Source organism: Glossina fuscipes, unplaced genomic scaffold (assembly GCF_014805625.2).
Source record: "Glossina fuscipes isolate IAEA_lab_2018 unplaced genomic scaffold, Yale_Gfus_2 28, whole genome shotgun sequence".
In the NCBI taxonomy this organism is placed as follows: Eukaryota; Metazoa; Arthropoda; class Insecta; order Diptera; family Glossinidae; genus Glossina; species Glossina fuscipes.
In genome coordinates this window covers 12612008-12637163 of record NW_023998423.1, presented here as the reverse complement: position 1 = coordinate 12637163, position 25156 = coordinate 12612008, and positions in this window count along the sequence as shown.

Here is a 25156-nt window from a genome sequence, read left to right as displayed (position 1 = left end):
GAGATGATCCACGTTTGGCCACTGGTTTTTAAATGGGACGTAACTCCCTTAGACATCAGCTGAAAAATGTAAACCAGCCTTACACCGATTTCTTCAGATTCTGGGAAGGGACGACCGAAATGTTCTATCATAATTTGTGTGAATAGGGGACCATCGACGTAAGATCATACTTTTTGGCCAAGGCCTTAGACACGGTATGATGCTCTAAACCAAATAGGCTATAGACAAATTCGCAAGAACCTTTGACTTTAGGTCATAGTAAGGATTGCCCATATGCGACAAAATACAATACTGGAAGTTATTAGAATTAACTTTTGTGCATTTTTCCATACACACACGCACTTTTTAAATTCTTCGCGTTTTTGATGTTATTTTAATCGTGGTCCTCTCACTTACCAAAACCTATCAAATGAACATAATTTTTAAGCAAAATAATCCATTGACATCTCTTACATCTCCTATATGGACAAAATTTGACCTTGAAAAGTAAAAGACTTCAGTAAAAAAGTAAATATTGTTGCGACTGCATGAAGTTGGTTAGTGCTTACGCCTTACGCAGTGTAACAATACTTTGTATTGTTGGCTATACTTGCTCGATGGTCTCTATCGCTGCTTTCACTAACCTTAGGAGCTAGTTTCCACCTTTATTCATTTTTTGTTATTCTTCTACCTATCTACTGATAATTTTGCATCCTTTCGGTTATATTAAGCGGACAAAATGATGAAACGACTTTAAACCTAAAAATTTTCAACTAATCTTTCAGTTTAACTAAATATTTTAAGGAAAATTCTTCCTAAGATAAGAAGAGAGCAATTAGTCCGACTTCAGCCCGGCCAGGAGCAGCTCTTGACAGTGTTCGCCGCCACAACTTCTCTTCCCGAAAGAGGCTCACGCTTTCCAACAGTTTTGCTCATCTTCATATTACTGCACTAATAAAAAAATGCGAAGAGGCGCACCACAATTTTGTGGTTTTTGCGCAAACCCAACTTAGCACGAATTACACATCAGGAAATTCGAAAGATTTGCCCAATTATAACAAGATTTTAGGACTTATGTTGTTGGTAACGTGGATTTAATACAAACATTGTTAAAACGATGACTATATTTACATAAGTGGGAAGAGGGTATTATTATTAGAGGAGGGAAAACAGTTAATGCATTTATAACAATTAATGCAAGTACAAGTGGCATCAGGTAGCGTATGCCTTGATTCGATATAAATCAAGTTAGAAAATCAGACAGAAGGTTATGAATATAGGATAGTTTGTAACACGACGGTTCGCTAATGGACTTATCTTCAACTTTCGGGGAATGTGCTTGAACGCGGATCAAGCTCATTTTCAAAATCGAATTGAAACTAAGATTAAGTTTAATCTTTATGTTTTTTATGATAGTGGATATTGGAGCAAAGTTTCAGAACTTTACTCCTAACAAGGAGCTACATATGTTAATATCATTGATCAATATTTCTTAATTTCTTAATCAAAGTCTTTTCGGGGATCTTCCCCCGATCGGCGTGACAAGTTACAAAACTGTTTTAAATTGAGGACTGTTTTGCAGTTCTCAATATCGAGTTGACTCAATCGTAATTTGAATATGTCACTCGATGGCAATTTGACGATCAAATGATTTTTCATTCGATAGTAAGAAAAATCCAGACGTTTTCGTCATCTGTGAACTCTCCGCCGTAAATATATTGACTAAAGTCCAATAGCGCTCTTAATTGCAAGTTAAGTTGAAAGTCTTTGCTTCAAACAAACCATGCACCGGTTACCATATATTATGTCTCTCCTATATTGTATATTTAATTCGAAGAATAGTCCGGCCGGCTCGTTCCGAGTGATGCGTTACGATATGCAAAAGTCAAGCAACCTTAGCACGGATCAGGCGAACCGTCAACATCGACGATAAAGTTTAATATCCATGGCAGCGCCAACTTCTGTTGGATAGCTAGGCGTGGTGTATTTTAGTGTGTTCAATCCAAATGAAAACATCACTAGAAAACGCTATCAATAATAACTTAAAGTCAAAAGTCATAATCCAGTGACTTTTAAACATGTCGCAATTCGTCCAATAAACGTTAGTAGCACTAACATGGAGTGTGATATTTTCCTTGCTATTGTCGGCAGACATACTCCGTCGAACAGGGCTTCCATTGGTATGACGATAACCAAAAAGTGCACACAGCCTCAAACCGCCCGTTATCTGTTCGGCCCGCATTTCATATTCCGCTTACAAGATGGTAGAAGTGGTGGCTAAGGTTGGATAATACATTGATTAGGCTGTCTATAAAAAAAACGGAAAAGCATAACTGCACACCTAATAAACTGATTAGAAAGCTATTTGATGCCAAATTTCTAGCGAAATCCCCGATTAATTCTCTTAAGATTGAAAACATTTTTAAGTTACACGATTTTAAAACTTCACCAGCATCAAAATCTCATGTGGAGTCTTAAAAATTCTTGTGAACTTAAGGCTAAAGTTCAGAATCATATTATTTTTCTTTTAACATACGATTCACAATTTGCGAAAAGTCATGGCTTTCCCAAAAAAGTGCCCGAAAATCCCAATTAACTGGCAGCAATCACTTCTACCGGCGATTAACTGCAACTCTATCATTAGCTATTTTAAAAAAAAATAATTAACCTAAAAATTTCCTTTAACAGTACCTAAAATCTGGTAAGTCTAAGTGTGTTTCTTATTGCATGCTTTATAAGGCATAGAAGAAAAATATCACATACACTAAATAGCTTTGAAACGCGCTGAACTGCTGCATTTTGTACAGCTATGTCTATGATTTGATTGCATAATCTTATATGAGCAGCATTTTTCTAAAGCGTCATCGCCCATAAATCCACAGAGAAAAACATCGAAGCATATCATAGTGCAGCAAAAATGAAATAAAAAAAAAAAGAAGAAAATCCAAAGCTATCCAACCCTAAAACATTCAATACAATACAGCGCAACAAACGCAAATATCATATGAGTGACTTTGGTGGACTTTGAAGATGTACACAACAAACCTTAGTTAGTTAGTACGTATTGCAAGAGCGCGAATAATGTGCTGTTTTTAGTTAAAGTGTTAATATAAAGCTTTTTTTTTACTTTTTATTTTGGTTAGATGCATTGCTTTGTTGTTGTTTTTGTTACGTGTTGTTGTTATTGTTGTCGTTGTTAATTTATTTCGTTTGCAGTACTTCTATTATATCATACGGTCAAGCTTAATACACACCCGGTCTACATTATCTTTCTTTCTTTTTGTTTTGGTTTTAACAACATTCGCAAAAATTAACAGCAAAGCAATAAAACTACGATGACATCTTTGCATGTAAAGATATAACACATGTTTATTTTATTTTAATTTTTTTTTTTTGTTGTTGTTTTTCTTTAATTGCTATTTAGACACGATTTTATATTTACGGGAAATATTAGTGGAATTGGAAGAGATTAACAAATACATTTTCAACTTTTCGTTTGTTGTTTGACATTTGTGAAGATATTTTTGTCTTAAAAATTTCCCATCATTTAGGATTTATTGAGGCGCATATTATTATGATTGTTATTATTGTTAACATTTATTAACTAATTAATGTTTCAAATTAAGCTTTTCATCTAAATCCAAAGAATTCAAAAATACTCCAAGAGGAAGCATTGTTTTAAACGTCAAAAATCTGACCTCTCTACATCCATTAAATTAGAAAGATTCTAATTGTAGATGTGTGCTTGCGGCTTTGGAATATTTCATAAGCTTATTCAACAATACTCAACTCTCATGTATTCATTTTTATAAAATAATTACCTTTGTGTACGCCGGAAATAAAGAATGACTTCTTCCGTCAGAAGATGCCCCGAGAGTTCAAATATTTCGAAATAAAAGTTTACAAGGATGTTTAAGAATTTGCTTTTAGTAAGCGAAAAAAATCTTAGTCGGAGGAAAAGAGCAGTCCCTGCGCTTGGTTACATTCCCAGAAATACTACTGGCGGGGATTTTAGTTATTCTTTGAAAGCTGTTCACGCCAATCTAAATTTTGACCAGTGCGATTTCAGCTATCATTACGAGCAAAACGATCAAAAGTTTTCACAAAAATACTCACAATTCCATTCACCTGTAACATGAGGATAGAAATTAAGAATACTTGAAGAATGGATTCTAATCCATCTACCATATAGCTCGGATCAGATGTTTTCGAAATTTTTTGAAGAGTTCGGGGTTTGTACGGCAATGGATTGAAAAACAACTATATTCCTGAGATATGGCTTGAATTTATTCTAATATCGCCGGAGACTGTAATCTGTTTCTTCTCGTCAGGAGGAATAGGCTTACGGTTGCATTGTTGTCATAAGATGTCACAGATTCAGATTCTTACGTATGATGGCATTTTTGCAATAAACTTTCATCAAAAAAATATCAACAAACTTGTCAAGATATTCAGATGAGCGAAATGCTATACAAAGAATGATGCGTATTCCTTAAGTACGAAGAAAGCATACATTTTCTAGTCGGTTACCTAAGTGCCATCATAACCTAACTCTAATCTTTTTTAAAAAGTTTGCTTTGAAAATTGCAAAAGTCTGACCACGAATGGGAGAAGTTTGAAAAAACATAGTTGATCATTGCAAAAAAGGGAAAGTGTGTCATATAACGAAGATGGACAGAAGAATACATTATTCCCCTAGTAAAGGTGAAGAAAAGTTTACAAAGCTGAATTTATCATAACTTTTGGCGATTCTTCTTCATTTACATTCTATTATTTTTGCATTACTTTTTTCCTCGTTCCCCTTCATCCGTTGGGTGCATTGTAACTCAATAGCACAAAAATGTGATCATCATCTTGAAGGGTTTTAAAGAATAAACGACAAATACCAAAAAAAAGCTTGAAGTTATCATCGGTGTCATATAAGAGATAAATGCAAGAGATAAATGAACAACAATGATATGTGTACCCGGTCGTGATGCTTTACAATGAAACAAAAAAAAAAAGAAAAAGTAAACGAAAAAAATGAACCATAAACTGTAGTTAATTCCCCTCAAAATCGATAGAGGCACTCGTATCAAGCGACGATGACGTGCCTAATATATAAGTAAGTAAATGAATGAAGAAAAAGAAGAAGAAAAAGGAAAAGCAATGCACAAAAAATGTATGTCTTATAGTTAAATAATATATATATATGTATATATGTGTAATGCAAACAAATGCTGTTAAGCGAATGAAAACGAAAGCAGACAAAGTTAGAGCAGCCATCACACCATCGCCGCTACCACAACGAAGTGCAGAGAATTCATAAACGTTTTAAGCACAACGGCACATAAGAGAAACTAGGTCAGCATGTCGGGTTCCATTCGTTATGAATTTTTGTTAAGTTGAAGAGACTCGAGAAATATTTGGTCGTTTGCTGATATTTGTATTGTTGTTGTTGTCGTTGTTGTTTCTTTACTATAGAAAGTGAAAACAATAAAAAACAAAAAAAAAAACAGCTACAACAAATGGCAATTGAATCGATCGTTAGATGGATCAAATACAGAACTTCCACAACAAAGAGAACGATAAAGCTTTTCATATAAAAAGAATTAATATTGAATAATACCTTGTTTGTTGTCGTTGTTGTTGCCGTTGTAATTGTTTCGCCTTTGCCGCTGACTATTTGCTTCGCGTCTTTATAACAATGACTCGCACAAAAACAAAAAAATTAACGAATCATATAATAGCCGAATTTTTGTAAGGGACTGTAACGATAGGCATGAATAGAAATTTAATTTTTCAAATAAAAAAAACATTTTATGGTTTTGAATTTTTCATAAAAGGCGTCGCAAGTCTGAGAGAACAGGAGGAGAAAGTAATCAAGCTGGAAATAAATTCAGATTAAGTTAAACAGTATCTGGTCGCGTTTCACGTTTCCAAGATTTTAAGCCAATGTCATGGCTTAAGTTTACCTTACCATAGCCTAAGTGAAAAAATCAAACGGTACTTTTTTGATCGATCTCTTTTAAAGAATACTTTTTTTTCTTTTTGATTATCATTTCTAATCTCTAATATATCGCATCGAACTCGTTCATAAGGCATTCAAACGAAGCTCTTGCTCTCAATTGAGCGAAAAATTTATTCATAAAACAATCATCCTTTGTCCTTTGAAACGAGCGCTTTACCAAGCGGTATTAGTAGTAGTTGTATGATTTCGGAAAAAGTCGTTGTTATGCAAAGTCATTACTTAGAGATATTCTTTAGGAACACCGGCTGTCAAACTGGCATGTCCAGCATTCGTAGAGTTTCTGGCTATACTCAGGCTATATAATACAAGGTCGAATTGCGCGGGACTTACATAAATGTTAACATACAGGACAGGTACGTTGGCCGTTTGTCCATCCGCTCTTGAACTCCCTCAAACCATAAGCCAATATCTGAATTCAGAAAATTTTAACGCAGAGATTTATTGTAGTATGAAAAATGTACCTGTCCACTAAATCCGATAACTCACTGTCGTCCAAAGCTAAAATCACAATATTCATTAAGTGACCTTTCCAATGAGTATAGGATTAAAAATTAAATAAATTTAATCGGAACTAGATAAACCAGATTAGATAAATTTAACACGGTTTTCAATTATATCCTGATTGGCATTTCAGGTCAACTGTAAAATTTTAAAAAATTAGCGGAAAACAGGTAAAAAACTTATTTACAATAAATAAAAATTTCATTTACAGCAACTTCACTAACAATCAGCAAAATATATATTGGTGAAAAGCAAGTAATTTAACTCCTAGTTAAATGATTAGTGTCAGTTAAAAAACAAGTTTATTAGTAAAACCTCAGTTAAAATTAATTTATTCATTGCGGTCCGAGGTAAACCAGTTCTTGACAATTTATCCAATGCCTTCATTTCATTGCGGAAGCCTATCCTGTTAATAGTTGCATGTTCACTATACAATAAATTGTAATTGCAGATTATTATGTTAAATATGGGCGTGTCAGTTAGTTGATCGTATCCTTGGGACAATTAGTTTGATATCTCTCTTACACACGTAAGTTACAACTTTTTGTATATTGTGTACTTTTAGAGATGCATAACCTGCGTTTAGCCTCCACAATTATTGGATGCAGTTCGTTATCGCTTGTATCGACCTTAAGGCAAATACCAGTCATGAATTGGAAATTGCTGGCTTTTCAAATGAATACTCCGAAGTATGGGGAATGAACAAAAAAATTTAGATATGACAAAAGTGAAAATGCCAGTAGGGTTACCTAAGATGATTTAAACATGATCCTACACGCCCCAAGGAATCGTTGTGTAGTGCATATCTTGTATACCAAGCAGAGACCAAAAGTTTTCTTAGATAACAAAATCGGCCAGTATATTCCATATTCTCCATTTATAACGTGAAGTCCATGATTTTTCCACATCACACACCTCCCCTCTTGATAGACTTTTTACGATACGCCAATGTGCCCGCCATAAATGTAAATGAATTTACAGCAACAATAATCATAAGGGGGCAGAAGCCACTGTACAACTCTGAATATTAAAGGGCTACATTCGTATACATAGGCGTTGTGCGTCATGTCAGCATAAACATTCCTTACGTGTGGAATCTATTTAATAGTTTTTCATTTTCGTTTTTTTTCTTTTTTTACTTTTTTTTTTATTTGCATTGTATATTTGCTTCGTTTTCGAGACAACCAAACATTTAAGCGTAGAGAGGGCGCCATTTTTATATATACTATCAGGAAATAGAAGGTAGACTGAGATTGTCGTTACTTTCGTAACATTTAGAAATATGTAATGAAACTTTTAGATTTGAAGTAACTGCAGCATACACATTCATAAGTGTGTCTGACTGACACTTTTGCTCATTTGAAGATAAGACAAATTCCAATTTTGTACAAATAATTATGAACTTGACGAAGCTATTGGAAAGTAATTGAAAAGTAAGTCATTTCAAGATAAGAAATTCGAATTTTACAGAAATATTTACAAGTTTCATGAAGTTGCTGGAAATTAGTAAGCGAATCGCTTGAAATTGTACAATGTTTCTCTATTTAACTGAACAACGACAATAAATTGTATATTACATATATATGTTATGTCTATATATAAGCAGTGGACAAAGTAATATGAACACCTGTTATCAGCTGCAATAATGTATAAACATTTTTTTTTTTTCAACTTTTTCGGGTGGCTTTCTAATCTACGGTATATGTCGTAAAATAAATGGAAAAAAAAAAATTTTACATCAAATTTTATGTTATTGGTGAAGCATCCTCCTTGAAGGTCTTTGGATTATCATATTTCGATATTTGCGTTTATTGGTTTTAGTAGCAGTAACTTTCTTTAATCCAATTATTTTTTTAATGCTGATGCGAAGCAAACGATAAGTAGCTGAGATAGACATATGAAAATAATTTTCGAGTGAGGTTTCCTCTATAAAAAAATTCCTCTTTCATATATGTATTTTTACTTTACTATGGTTGCTTTTTATAATTTAAAAATATCAATTATTAGAAAGTTATTTATCTATAATTTATTTATAATTTAAATTATTACTTATTACGTAATTTAAATCCAGCCGAAACTAAATGATTTCGATGTAAATGCAAGGTGTTCAGGATTCGCTGTTTACTTTATTTTTTTTTATTAAATTTGATATGTGCTGTGCAGTCCGTTGTATTAGGGGAATCTATTTTGTTATTTATTAATAATGATTTTATCAATTTAGATATGTATATTTTTTTTAATTATTATCGGCAGCGGGTTGTTTTACTTTTTCAATAAATTTTAGTAATATAATATATTATAAAGGTTTAGTCATTTGAGAGTAACATAGGTTAGTTTTTAATAATTTCTTTAGTAAACAGAATTTTCATATCATCGTAAAATTGAAGTAATATTAACCCAACCTAGTAAAGTTTTTTTTTCTAAATGCTCAAGATTTTAAGAATTCAATATACACAATTCTTGGCAATCAGCCAATCGATGGATGAAATTGCTTTATATTACGTATAGAGCAAAGTATGATTTATACTCGATGCTAAGTTCAGCTGCTTTTAAACAGTCCTTCTTTCTCTTATGCCGCGCGACTAACCAAGAAGTGCAAAGCAGACATCAACACCGATTAATAATAAAATCTGTTTTTCTAATATCAAAAAACAAATCAATATCTGTAGAAGCCCGTTATAAAGAATATGAAAAAGTAGGGAAGAAAGCCAAGTCCATATTTTAAGTTACTTTCTTTTATTTTTATGTCACAGTTCCGAAAGGTGTGTACGAAAAAAAAATTGTTTTCCAAAGCGATACCTGAAAGTTTTGCAAATTTCTCGTTTCGGAAATTTTCGTATTTTCCTTTTCTTCTTACTTGGGCGAAGACACCGCTTTGTCCAGGTGTTCAGTTTTACTTAATAATTCCCTTTGTTTTGAAAGACTTTCCCTGTCGCTACAATAAAAAGTTTCCTTTTTTTATATATTTTGCTGCCCGACAATCAACGATAAGGTGATACTTAAATTTATTGAATTAAATTCAAACGTTTCAGGAGAAACAATAATTCACTTAAATCCTTGCTAGATATAGATGTACACTGAAACAATGAAAAATATCCTAACTCTTTATCCCAACTCTATCTAGACCGTTCCTCTCTACAGTCCTACTTCTCAGTTATTATCTATGGTCTTTAAGTCTTGGCCAAGTTCCTAACCTTTACAGGTTCTCGTGTCTACAAATCGATCAGATTCAGCACTAACGGAGTACGTAGCACGATGGCACGGAAAGAAAAGAAGTGCTGCTGGCATCCTCTGAAAATCAATCTATAATGATCGTCCAATCGTACCAATTGTATTTGAAATCAAATGAGCTGTCGAATAACCCTCTTGGTTACCGGTCAAATTACAGTTTACAAACTCGTTGACACGGCGATAATTCTAAGCTTACGATATAAGGGGAATAACTTATCTGTGATACAATCAATTTGAATACGTATAGAACTGCGAACTTACTGTAATTGTGGGACCAAAACGAATCTGGTACTTTGGTCCTCACATACCTTAACTTTTCCATATCAAATTTTGAAAAAAATGGCTCTCTGATCGCCAATCATATCTTCTGAAAATTTTTGTTTGTTCCTCTAAGTGTGAAATTGTCGTATTTAGCCGCACGGCAAGAGAGACTAAACGAAAACGAGGCTTCTTTTCAAGAGCTAGAACTCCTTTGTATTGCTCTTGAAAAATTTAAACACAAGTTTTTTTTTTGCTTTAAGGTTCAGGCATTCATACGTAATAACACGCCATCATTTTTAAGAAGGACAAGGTGTTACTACCCCGTACCCCCGTCTTCCCCTCGAAGGCTGCTTTTGTTCTTCAGCCTTTTAAAAGATCTTTTTTAATATTAAATATTTAGAGCAAAACAAACACTCTTCCTATTGGACACTTAATTCTTTTTGTATATCCCTTTCATTTTCCCATTCACGATTTTGAGTTTACTTCGAAAATCCGTCATCATCAGTTCCGATTGTGATCAAGAGATCAAAGTATTTGCTTGTTTCTTTTCAATTTAGAATACGGACAAAGAACGATGGTACGGCAAAATGAACCGCTACTGAGTGCTTTCTAAATGTACTACGACTTAAACTTACATTATATGTATACATAGAATATATTAATTAAGTCGCGTAAAAAGCCTTTGCGAATTTTTCCGCGCTTTCGAACTTGTTTTTGTAGCTTGTTCTTTTCAAATGATTCCAAGCGGTCATGTGGTTGATGTTTAGTGCCTCCACTATTCCTAAAAGTTGCCGTGCCGATCTAGCTTAGCTAGAAAAATTTTATCGACTTTACGGCCAAAGCGACGTGCATCTTTTACATCCAAAATTTCCGGAAAGAAATCGAGCGAATTAATTCTGGATCCTTCATTTACTTCAGCATTCTTACCGTTCACTTCACAAATTTTTTTTTGCAGAGTTTTTACACTTTTTATAGTAAAAAAGGATCACGCAGACTATTTCTTCATATGTTTCGCTCGCTTTCAAATCAATTATAATTTTTTAGATGAGCAAAGTCTAAGAAAACGATCTTCACAAAATATATAAACTGAATGTCACCTTTTAACCACATGTTCTTCTTACACAACACAATACATCGCTCTTTAATTCTCGGGATTAGATCGAGTCTGCTCATCGGCATTCCTCAAGAGTGATACAATCCATGTTCACAAGTTGCTAGTAGAATTTACACCTATTTTAAAATTAGACATTTAGAATTCACCATAAGGAGTGTTCAGGGCTCTTGATAAGTCTTGGTTATTTTTTCAAATTTTTAAATTAATTTTCGGCTTATTTGTATAGTAATTTTATTTTAATTACATGATTTTTATTGATTGGTGAAATGCATCTTAAAATTTGGTAAAGATTTTTCGGGATTGAAAAAGGAAAAATTTACTATTATTTGAAAAAAAAAAAAAAAAAAAAAAAAAAAAATAGAAAATAATGGCTTCGGGGATTTTAATACTATAGAAATCGATTTGAAAAATTCGATTTAATTTGTATGATGTTTGTGTATATGTTAGATATTAGATCTTAACTTTCATAATATAAAAAAAAGTTGAATACAGTCCCGTAACTATTACAAACATTCTCTTGCCTTCTCTTTCTCGCATACAATCTCACTTCATTTTTAGTGCATAACCGTTTGCATTATGAAACACAATAACAACTTGAGATTAAAAGAAAGAAAAAATAAAGCAAAACTAAAACAAAAAAGCAGAAAAAACCTTATGACTTAACTTTTAACACGTGGTTGCATGAAATTACAATTTATTTTTAATTTTTCAGTCTTTTTTTTGTTTTTTTTTTCTTTCCTTTATTAAATCACACACTAATTAAAACAAAATAAAAGCGTATAGAAAAAAAAGAAGAAAAAAAATTGGGGGCATTTTCAAAAAGTAAAAGTTAAAGAAAACAGCAAAAAACTTTAATATAAATGAACTCATTTAACAAAACAGTCCAGTAATTGTTTATTTGGAAGAGAGACACGAATGACTTGCGAAAGAGATCACAGCCTGTATGCCTGCCTATGTGTTTGTGTTTATGTATAATCGCAAAAAGCAACAACAATGATAATTATTAACACTCATGGCAATTAAAGTGCAACCTGTCTACCCGTATGTACAAATAAATCTTTGATACATAAATCTTTAATTCAAACTGTCTTAAAAGCATAATCTGCCGACTAACGAAAGCGATTGGAGCGATCGGCCATCGTTCTAATATATTTATATGTATGTATGTACGCACTTGAGAGATTAAAAGAGAAAACTAATTCCTTTGAAGATATACATCCAGCCTAAGGAGAATTCCGAGATAATTTTCAAACTTCATGACTAACCGTAGCCGCAGCAATGATTGAACTATCGCTTCATACTTTTGAAAGCATTCACCGAAAAAGAAAGTTCAGGGATATCAGGTTAGTATAACAATTTTTTCCAAAGGCAAATTAAGTATTATTGCAAACGCATGAATGTTTTTATTAGTTGATGGTAAAGGCATGTAAAAGATTCCGCTGTCCGCCGGCGTAAAGCAGGAGAGAGAGAGAGAAAGTTTACGGAACTGAGTACTTCGTCATTTATTTAGACCTCTCTTGTAGAGAAATATGCGAATTTTATAACATTTCATCCATACTAAGCCGTTGACTAAGCTTATGGCTTGATATGCTTCACTACCGTTGTTAGCACATTTGTATACCGGCCCCCGAAGAATGGCGGCATACTCGGTTTGTCAAAATGTTTGCAGCACTTGAGAGAAAGTTTCAGAAATCCCATAAAGCATATATCATATTCTAAGATGATTTAAGCATGTCCGTCTGTCCGTCCGTGAAGATTATATAACAAACAATCTCCTGTTCTTCACATCCGGTTCGAATTTAGCAAAAATATTGACTGTCCTTGCAAGCAGGTTTTTATTGGAAATAAACCAACGACAGGTTTGCAGTGCAACATAAACTGAGAACATCTCTACTTTCAGAGTTTTTTCTTAATTACTCATAAGCTAGGATAGCAGTACTAGAAAATCAATTAATCTACGAAATATGTTTTTTTTTTTAAGTCTTTTGTTAGAACAAAGCTGGGGAATCATTTATACGATTCGTTCAAAGCCGCATGTTGTCCCCTTATCTGTTTTACGACCTTTTTAAGATCGCACTCAGAGCTTTATAAAAATTGTTTATTTCGAAGAGCGCCGTTGACTTGGAAAATTGCAAGTAAAAAAATCATTCGAGACCAATCGAATTTAATCGGATATATTGACTATTTCGATATCGTACCCTATTCTGAATAAGTTGTACTGTCAAAGAACTTCAATCTCAAAATTGCGTTCTCTGCTTGAGTAAAATAAGAAGTCATTCAGGTTTGGTGTTTTGTTAAACGCCTCAAATGCTTAGGAGAATAAATTGTAAAAATTCATTAATATGCTTGGTTTTTAACAAAAAAAATAATTTCAAATACTTATGGTTCGCACCTATCTAGGTGATGGAAAGTGTGGCGTTAGTAAGTTCCAAAGAAAAACATTTAACAGCAGACAAAATAGAGTTCCGTCTATGATAACTTATCAGTAGTTATTACTTCTAACGTACTGCCTTTATATGTCTTATATGTCTTATCTCATATAACAAAATTTTGTTTTTTAAACATATATCTCATTAAATCTATTTGAAGCGTAAGTGACGGTACATTTACATTAACTTTTACTTAGTGAGAATGAATTTATGTTTTCAATTAGAGAGTCAAAAAATTTTGTTTATTTATTATACACTTAATATCGATCGTTTCTCCCTTTTCATATTTATTTCATATTTTATTTTTTTTTTTTTCAAGTGGCCTTGAAAGTGAAAAGATGTCAGCTACACTTTCGCTTTTTTTTTTCAATTTTAAATTAAATATGTTATGGTTGTTGGCTTCATAAATTTTGTTTGTGTGAGGTTGCGTGAATTTACTATGCCAACCAAAACAAAAACATTAAATTTCCATAATTTAAATCCAATCATCGTATTATTGATACGTGTCGGGCATAAGTTATATCATAAAATAATAAACAAAGCATTAACGGTATTTCTTGCCCTATTATACTTTTTTTTTAAATTTTCTTCCATTGTTATTACTGTCAATTAGCGGCGATTCCTCCAAAATACCTCACCAAACCTTCAACAGTAGTAAATTTTTCAAAAAACAAAACTAGCATAAACATATTGATTAAAATAATAATAAAACTGGTAGCAAATCAATTACTTATTATTGTCAAGCAAATAACTGTTAAATTTGTTACTTATTGGTATTTTTAGCGCACGTTAACACGTTATTTTCTTGCGGTTGTTGCCAGCTTTTTGCGGAGTGCGTCAACTATCTTGCCCAAAACTCTTCAGAATACCGTAAAGAAATGATAATATTTTACTTAAAATGCCAAAATCATTTCTTTTATAAAGCAAGTCATAGGCCCACATGTCATTCTGTAACAGATAATAGAAAAATTCATACCCAAGAGAAACTACAAATTGCTGCAAAAGGTCAGGGAATTAATATTAGAAGAGAATACGAATATCTGTTATCGGGCCTAAATAAATATGTATTTTTTTTTTTTTTTGAATTTTGGAAAATTGATTTCATTACAAATATTTCATTATTATACCCTACACCATTTGTATCGCAAGGATAAATGTTTGTGAAGATGCTTGCAATACCTAGAAGATCTCCTCTTTTTTATAACACTCGATTCAGGATTATTTCAAAAATCGATGCAAGCTGTCTGTCCGTCCGTACGTTTGTTCAACCTGCCTGGTGGGCAAGTTTGGGGATATTTTGCTCAAGGAGGAGGTCTATTGAACGTAAATTGCATTAGTGTATTGTTGCCACCACGCCCCATATAACGCCTCAGTTAGAGAAACTGTGAAAAAAGTTGCTCTTTTGATTATTTTTCGGAGAAAATCGTTGAGCAATATTGTGATATTCGAAATTGATGCGAAAAATTTGAATTGAATGGGTCGACCTTTTGAATCTCTTCTCAAACTTTTATATAACGATATTTTCTTATTTGTGACACAAACAGAATTGATTCTCATCCCATTTATATGAACTTTTATAGGGCATGAATGCCTGTATTTCAGCACTTTCTGCCAAGAAAAAGAAAGTAATTTTACTAAATATTGATCACGTTTTCAGCCCTTTCTCCTTCCTTCTCGATATTTAAGCATGAAAACAGATGAGAAATCGAATTAGGGCAAGTAATGGACGGTGCTTAATGCTTGGCGGGCACTACTTGTTGCACAGGGGACGCAAAAAGGATTAGGATAGATTCACTTTTTATTATACTTAGAATCATTTTCTTAATCCATCTAAGCCTGTCTGTCCGTCTGGCCGTGTAAGTTTGCGCTCTAGCTATTAACAATCATTGGGACCGGTTTATTTTTCCAATTACTTCTTAGGTGAGGTTGAAAAGTCGTGATATGGAAAAAAATTGCAATTCTCAAATTCGACGAAACTCCCTTTGTAGTAGTTAATGGGGATTCTAAATTGTGAAAAATTTAGTTCACGTGAGCAATTGGCATACCTCGAATATGCGGGCTTTCATGAGAAGTATGCCTGGAAATAATGCTTAACTTTTGCTGCATTATTATCAAAACTGTATTAGGCGATGTGGTTTAGGGTATCCAACAGCTTGTGCTATTGCAATCTTCTTACTTGTTTTATATAAATTTTTCAATTCAGTTTAAGAAAAACACTTACGACACATTATAAAAGTGTTTTTCACGCTGGAAATTGCGTTGCAAAAATAGATATATAACAGTAGTGATAAAGAGTATGGCACACACACACAAGCACACTTTTTGAGAAAACCATCGCTCTAATTTGATCAATTTGATCAATCACTTGTGTTAATTACAAACTGTTTAAAAATTTGTTAATTAGGAATCACTGTAGCGATTAGATTAATCCGGTTGATGGTTTTTTTTTTTTAGGAAAACTTAGAAAACTTTTTAAATAAGCAAATCGGTGTCTGCTGCTTCTTGAATATTTTTCGCTCAACTTTGTTCTCCCTATGAGAAATTAAAAAGGAGACCCAGCCTTAATAAATCTATCTATAACGCCCATAGCATTCTATTGATTTAAAGTGAACGCAGCGAACATAAAAAAATAATTTAAAGTAAGAGAGAAAAATTGAAAAATGAAAATCATCGTAAACAACTGTCCTCCTAAAATATGTCAAAACAGCTGCACGGGTTGTTTTTTCTTGTTTTTTATGTTATTTTTTTTTTTTTTTTTTATTTATTTTTTTTGTATAACCTACGTGTAGGCGTTTCACAATTGCATACAAAAAACGTGAGGACAGAAACATATAATCAAAAGACTAGTTCTTAAAAAAAAAAAAAGAATTGTTAAAATTGCTAAAATTAAAAACTAAGAACCCAACGACCAAAAACAAATCAAGATAAATTCATCTTAAAAATTAAAACAAAAATACATTTTTTTCTTTTACATGTACGTGTTTATAAAATTAACTGTCACATGGTAAGCGACATAAGCCAACAACAAGATGTTGTCAACTACTACTAACAAGAAGCTTTTAAGAAAAAAAAAAACCAAAATAAAAAGAAAAACACCTGAAATACCTACGACTCTTAACTGTCAGGGTGACAGTGTTTAGCCTGAATTCACAAGCAAATTAAAAAACAAACAGAGTTAAATTAATACTAAATTTAAATTTACATATTTTGCTCATTTTTTTTGTATTTAGTTTTCCAAAAATTCAGGCTTCAAAAAAAAATGAAAAAGACAAAAACCTGAAAACAGAAAAGAAATCCGAATTAGGATTTTGACAATTAAAAGCTTTAAGAGTGTTAAAACTGACAGCATTTAATCAAATGTCAAAATCTTTTCGACACCCACACGGCTTTTTCCATTTTGGTAGATTGTTAGCTTCGTTTACGTTGCTTTTTAACCCTTTTTGTTCCTTTTTACAACCATAACCATGGAAAAGAGTATTGAAAATTTATCAGTTCGTTTGTAACGCTGAATATTGCTACCAATTTTGCGCCTGTAGATAGCATATGCAAGGAAAAATTACTGCATCCCCCACCTGAATACCCATTTAATGGGATGTGATTTGCAGATCATTGGTCTACACTCCTGCTCCTCGTCAGGCATTGCTTGCGCCAGTCAGTCGGTCTTACTTATCGGTCGTATGTGGAGGGAACCTAAAATTCTACTTTAATTTTTTTCGTCTCTCAAATGCCTGCTACAGTTGCTTAGCTACTTTTTGCGAATAAATATCAAGTTCTGATAAATGCCTTTTTTTTCCGCCTCTTAGTTTAAGTTTAAATTCCTTGTAGTTAGTTATTTAGCAATATTGTATTGTTTGTTTTGCTGGTTATTTTTGCTCTTCAGTCAAGATCAAAATCGTATTTTGTTAAATTAAATAAATAAAAAAAACAATTATATATATATATATTTTTTTTTTTTTAGTTTTCGAAAAAACAATGCACTGGTGTTTACTATCAACTTAATGAACGAAAGTGAAAGGTGACTGTGTGGTAGAGAAGTATTAGTTGTGCTTGATCGATTGATGTCCCAATCATATTGAACTTTAAAACCAAACTATCGAATAACTTAATGTTTTTCTTCTAATAGTAGATATTTTCGTTTCGTTTCATTGTTCATTCAATGGTTAATGTCAGCGTTGAAGTTTGTTTTCTGTGTACAAAAGTGTTGAACAACCGAAACCTTCATCATTGAAATATAAGTTCAGGAAACTTACAGCCAGATACGCGATTAATGCACGAGACATTCAACCATTAATACCAGGATCAATTTTTACTTAGCGAATTTCTAAACCTATCATTTTCGTCGCAGCTTAATTTGGCGAAACCACTCTTGACATAAGAAATCGTCAGCTATCCAAAGCCTTTGCTGAGAAACGCTACAAGCACCAGCGAATCCATTAGGTTACGCCCAATAACTTTCTATTTCTTTCTCTTCTCTCATTTGTGTAAGATCGTTATAGTATAATGTGAAGAAATAGTGGATCTTCCCTGAATGACTGATCATAATTAAAACAAGTAAGAAACTTATATTCGGCGGGAGCCGAATCTCGCATACCCACAATGATGCTTTTCGCTCTCTTCTCACCAAGTTCTTTTATTTGATACCACAACATACCACTGGTCTTATTAAGAAAAACGTAATCGCGGTGCATACCACATTCGTTTTAAAATTAATCCATTTTTAGGCAAATAATATATCTTCATTTAAGAAATGTACAAAACAGTTTTCAACGTTAGGTCTTGTTTGCCTTTTGATAGTAAGCGTAAAGTAAATGTGAAAAATTGCCGCCTTCTAGATTTTATAATTTCTGAGCAACGAAAAAAAAGCTACAAATTTTTGCTAAATAAAGCAAAGTTGCGCTTAGTTTGCGATACACTGCGGGCTTCTGCTCTGCCCAATTTGGACCATTTTCTATACCAACCCGCGTGCAAAAATTTTCAATGGTTCTGCTAAATTTGAAGTCAATATCTTTATTTTTGCGGTCAGGAGAGTGCCTAAAGCAAACATCGCACAGACGGACAGACGTGGTTTAATCAATATAGAATTTTACGGTCATCAAGCATGTACGTACTTTATAGGGTTCCTGAAGCTTCCTTTTGGCAGTGGAAAATGATTACACTCCCATCCTGCAGTGGTGGGTATAAAGAAATAAATACGAGACCTGTCATCAACCAGTCATTTTTATTGAATACCCTTCAAATAGAGCAGAGACTAATTTGGCTTTTCAAAGACTCGATCTTTTTGGTGAAGATTAGCATAAGGCTACAGCTAGCATTGCACCGGCAGTCTAACTTATGCGCTCAACGGTCATTTTTGGATAGTATTATCGCAATGCATTAAACGAATAATATCTCACAATTTTTCCAATCATCTATCTTTTGTATCCCCCTTCATATAAGAGGTATCACGAAAAGCAAGAATCTGCAACATGGCAACAAAGTTTAATTTTTAGTACTTCTTAATACTGACGAAAACAATACAAATATTATTGACTAGAAGTTCAATTTTGCTTAATCAGAATCACGCGTTGCATCCCTTCCTTATAAGAACTCCTACAAAAAAATCCTTGAGGGGTCTTTTACTTTTTGTTGATGATTTAAATGCTTCGACGTGTATACAAAATTGATATAGAAATAGAAAGGAAGAAAACGAAAATTTTAGATGGTCCGTAAAAGTAGAACCAGTTACGTCGCTTTTATGGGTGTTTTTCGAGCGCTTCTTGCAAAATAAGTTTCGTATTAGCGCCATTTTCGTTTAATTATCCACATGAGGAGCCGAGAAAAGTAAGAACCGCGACAAACTAGTCAGTGTGAACGAAATCAAATCTCAATGCGATAAAGCTGTAGTGTGTTTAGTCGTTAAAAGCGTAACTCTTACGGATTGCACTTATCTTCACTAGACTGCGGCCATCACCTCACTATTTCTTTCTTTTTTTGCTTTTCCTTACTTGTTTCTGGCCATCAGCGCGTTACCTTCCCTGAGTGATTGTTCAAAAAAAAAAAAAAAAACAGATTCTTAAGAATATAATTGGATACTCCTTAGATTTTAAAGGCATTTAGAAAATTTTCTTGTCTTTCTAAAAGCACAATTATGCCTTGGAGCGGTACGCTAAAATAAGACGAATAAAAAAGAAGGATTGTTTTACGAAAGTTCCATACCTATGTGTTTCGCTCTTGAAAATTTTGAACAGACAGCTTTTTTACGACTTTTGCTTTCAATTTAAAAATATACGCAAATTAATAAATTTTTTCATTCCCAGTTAGAAGGCAATTTAGGAGACCCTATAAAATATATACATTCTTTATAAATCGATTTAATCATGTCCGTATGTCCGTTTGTGATAAACATTCTTCTTGTCCACTTCATAGTTAACAAAAACATTGGCTTATCTTGCACGCAGATTGCTGTTGAAAGTGGACTAAATTAGTCAAAGGACACGCCTACAGCACAACACCAGCTAAGCCCCAAAAAATTTCCACTCACGACCAATGGGCGATCCTACAATATCTATATAAAAAGGGTAAAGATCGGCTACGTTCGTGCAACATTCTTCTTCTTCCTTCCCCTCCTAAACCGTCTATACGTCGACATCGTTTTCATTACGCCAAGTCTCTTATCGAGTATGTTTCAACATTACGCCATTTAAAGTTATTCAGTGTTTTTTTTTTTCTAAATAGGTTTACCAATCACGAACACCTGTAATGTCCTGTCTCTCTCTTTCGAACGATTTCCAACAGACCGAAGTACATTAAATTGCACCTAACTCATAACAGCGAACATTGCTAAGAGATTTAGTTAGATTAAATATTAATCGTTAAGTTATGGCAATATTTTGGTGGAAAAAACCGAGCGCACGACGATTGAGAAAACGGGAAGATCTACACAAAGACTCATCTACACGAAGCATCAAACGAAGAAAAAAGAAGCAAAAAGCGTTTCAATTATTCCGCGTTAGACCTTTTGCACAACAACTCCTTTTGATTGAATGCCTTCGGCTGCTTTGTTGTTCTTGCAAACATTTTATATTAAATAAATTGTGAATTTTCACGAATTAAATTACATTATAAGCGGAAATATATATATATCAGTTTTCATGTTTCACTGGAATATTCACATCCTTCGAAGCATTCATTTATTTGAATGGACAAGTACGTAAACCACCAAATGGCCATGATATTGGCAAAGAAAAGCTTTGAATTCGGTTTTATAACAAATGTGCTAAACATATGAACAGCTGGCCAGAATTTGTAGTAACTTTCCATTACAGAAATGTATTTTTCGCGCATTCCTTGTTCCGTATACTCGGCACAATCTGATTTTGATAAATTCGATAAAAATACTACACCCAGATTTAGCGTAGGCGCCAGATATAATTGAACATTTACAATTTCTTTAAGATTCGCAAAAGCATAATTTCGTTGTTGGTTTACAAGCCATGGATGCACAATATTGAACCAATATTTGATAGTCGGGCCAATGAAGCCCATACCGATTGAGGCATATCTAGCCGTTCTCATCCACTTGATACTCTTTATATCCTTTGCGCCGCTGTAATGTTGTGCAAACAAGTCTCCGACAGCCATTAGACCGGCAATCCAAAAGCCTAGATATATATAATCCCACAATGGCTTCATGGCAGATTTGAAAGAAGGCGAACGTGCACCAGCATGAACACTCATACTAAAAAAAAATATTTTTTTTTTCGAACTTTCAAAGACTATCAATTTTACGGAATTTTCAAAAAAAAAAAAAATGTAAAAAAATATATCAATTGCGCCAATATAATTATTCTGAATACTTCAATGAATATAATAAACAATTTGGTTTATTCCTTTTTGGTAAAACTTTTTTAATACCAAATTTATCATCCCTGTACAAAAAGTAGTAATTAATTTTGCCAAAACACTTTCCTTGGAAGGATATTCCTTTATAGAAATTTTTGATTATATGCTACACAGGAAGCACATTAGACGTATAAGATTTGGAAATTTGCTTGGGAAATTGATGGCTGGTGACACGGCCTTGACCGAATAGAATAAAGTTAGGTGACACTAGGCTTAATGTTCGCTATCACGAATCTCTTAGAGTTCACTTGCCATGTTTTCAAAACTTTTTCGAATGGCTCTCGCACGTGCCGTAACTTATTGATCTTCAAACTCCAGGCCTCTGGCTTCTCTTTATACTCACTGAAAGCTCTTATCTGCATAACAGATCATCCAGGGTTCTGTTTAACTTTATCATCTCGGATGAATCCCTCAAAGTAGCCACTTAGAGCCCCTTTCATTTAATTTATACACTAATGATCTCCCCTCGGCGATTAAATCCACCCAGACCTTAATATATCACTGACGTTGTTAAACTGTCTTCTTCCTTCTTCTTGGAATAACAATCGTATCAGCTTCAAATTGACTTAAATAATTTAGTCAGATGGTGCCCATTCAATTTTTTGAAATAAAATCTAAAAAGGTGCAAAAAACTTTCTTTCTCAAGGAGGAAGTCATTCAATATTTCAATATTGAGTATTTTACAAGTTGGAATATTCAGATTCATTCATCGATTTAGGGTTTCCACTCGACCAAAATTTACGTTTTAATTTGCACATTGAGCTCTCTTTAAGTAAAGCTGGGTCCGTGCTAGGATTCATTAAGAGGTTGTCCAAAGAACCTAAGGATCCTTACATTACAAAAAGCCTATACATATGCTTAGTTAGGCAAATGCTTAAGTATGCCTCTATGGCGTGGTCTCCTCCCTATAGGTGTTATATAGATTCAATTGAATCAGTTCGAAAGCAATTCCTGCTGTTTGTTCTTAGGAATTTATGTTGGAGCCCGCTTTGCCTCCTTATGAAAATAGGTAGGCTTCTGTTATCCTTACCGTCACATGAGAAATGTAGGTTTATTCTTGCAGTTTCCTTCGTAATTAAGTTAATTAATGATGCTATCGACTCGTCCACGTTACTTGGTGAGATAAGCTTCAACGTCCCTAATCGATTTTGTAGACACTTTATTTTCACTAAACTGAGCCAATATAAATATAATTAATCATGAGCTGTTTAAGCCGTTTGGAGTGGTTTGCAGAAGCCTAAGTAATATCTGTCACTTAATCTCAATATCGGATTCTTTAGAGTCTGTCAAAATAGCTTTGCTTAACATGCGTGATTTGTCTATGTCGTATTTAACATAACTTGCAATCTTAACCTCTCGCTATGATTCGGAAATTAACTGGTGTTGTTTACTGTTATCGATTGCTAAAGCTTTTGCATGTTTGCAATCGTTTAGGGGCTCACCTGCAACTTGATTCTGTACTAGTTGTGGGTGTGCCTCTGAGCTAGTTGTGTATACGCTTTTTGTCTTTGTTATTTATTCATACATGAATTATTATTTAATTATTATTTTTTCTTGACCTCTCCTTAAACACTCTATACTCGTTTTTCATAATAATTAGTATAAGATTTACTTCTAACAGTCAATTGAAATGAGCTGTTAATTTATTTATAAATGATTACGTTCGGAGGTAGACAGTAACAACCCTTAAACGAAATATGTCAAAATTTCGTCACATTGTATCCATTAGTTTACAGGTTACAGTTGCCTTGGTAACGCTACTCACGAAGTCCATTCTTTTCCATTGTTCTGCAAAACCAGTTTACGCAGATTGTATCGGATTTATAATTAGATATCGTAACATGTAACATGTAGAAATTTGCGTCGGAAACTAAATAAGTTATATACGTTCTTGATCAGCTTGAGAAGACGAATCGGCTTAGCAGTGTTCAATTGAATTTTTTCTAGAAAAGAGATGCTTTCGTCAAAATTGTGGATTCGAACGTTAAGCAGAATTTGATTTTTTTACATTCAAAAATTTTGGTAATTTTGAACTTTCCGCCACGCCTCGTTTTGGCTAGAATAGTAATTGCAATAAGTATTAAAGTAAAAATAGTTTCCCTTCAATACAAGGGTAAGCCAGATTTTTTTTTATCCTTACAAGAAACATTTTAGAGATGCTTTGTCTTTCGTTCCGTACGGTTCACAGAAGCACATACTTACTTTCTTACACTGGCTCTATTGCTGAAAACTCTTTATTCATTCTCATGCACAACATTGTTTTTGGCGTAGGACAATCAAACCCTGAGGAATTTTGGTTTGCGGTTTGATAAAGAATTTTAAACTTTTAATGAGTTAGGACGAAAAGTTTAGTCGGAATTTAAACTCAAGTTTAATGTTATCAACGATTATGATTTAAAGTTTAAAGTCATTTATTTTCTTTTTCTTCTAAAATCCAGGCAAATCGACGCAGATATACTGTGTAAAAAAGGGTCAGAACTTTAATAAAGTTGGTAGTTAGTTTTGGTAGTGCATATGTATATAGCTATATGTACAGCTATCATTGAAGGATGGGGATAAAGCCCAGACGGAAGCTTTAGAAACCCAAAAAACTATATATATTTTTGATTAGCATCAAATTCTGAGTTGGTTTAAGCAGGTTCCTGTGTCTGTCTGTGCAATGTCCATTGTGACCAGTTTCCTGGCCGCAAAACTTATGCTATCGGTTTCTAATTTGGCAGAAACATAGGACACTTTTCCGTTTTGTGAATCACTAAGGGACAAATAACTTCAAAAGATTAAATTTGCTTTAATTAGCTGTTACTCGCATCAGAGAAATTCGTCGATCTCGAAAAGTTAAATGTTCGTAGAGTCAACGGCCGTTGCTTGATGTCGTTTAAACAACAGATCGATACGATTCAATTCACTTGATTTGACACGTGACCAATAAGGCACGATTGTAAGCGTCATTCAGACGCTTATTGCTGTCTAAAATATGCCGCTCAGTGACATTCACGATGATCGTTATGCAAAAATTGCAGAGCACATAAACGTTTGAACTACGGACTGGGCTAAATGCAGCATATATTTCATTTTAATTAAGTCATTGAATTAAAACCGAAGATCATCCCCCTAAGTGGCCGAGTAGGCAAGAGTCTCGACTAGCAACTCAATGGTCGTGGGTTCAAATCTCAAGTGCGGTAGAGTTTTTAATAAAGCCGAACGCCCTAGAATGCTAGTGCTTTAAGACTTTGACTTTAGTCTTAGAACTTATTCTCTGGCTAAATTTATAATAATAATAATAATAAAACCGAAGATCATTATAGAGAATGATTGTCATCTTGCTGTTCTTATACATGAACGTGGCACGTGTTTATATGAATTTTATAGTAAAATACACGGTTCTTCGTATTCCCCGCTAAAACCACCGCCATCACCAACACGAACTTATCTAGATGGGACCGAAAGCGAAAACGACTCCTCGAGTTTATTCTGGAAAACAATCTATTTATACTCTCAAGTTTGTTGGTAATAAGCAAGCAACTTAACCAGCCAACACTCAAAAAGCCAATGAAAAAGATATTAAGTTTTTTTTTGCATTTTCCAGATTAATTTATCATCGCATTCCTTAAGCAGCAGCATACTGCGGAAAAACAACGTTGTAAGCTTTACTTCAAATCAGGAAAATTTTCAAAAGAATTTGTTTTTGTTAGCTTTTGCAACCAAAATACCTTTGAAGCATAGACCATAACAAAAGTTTATAATTATTTT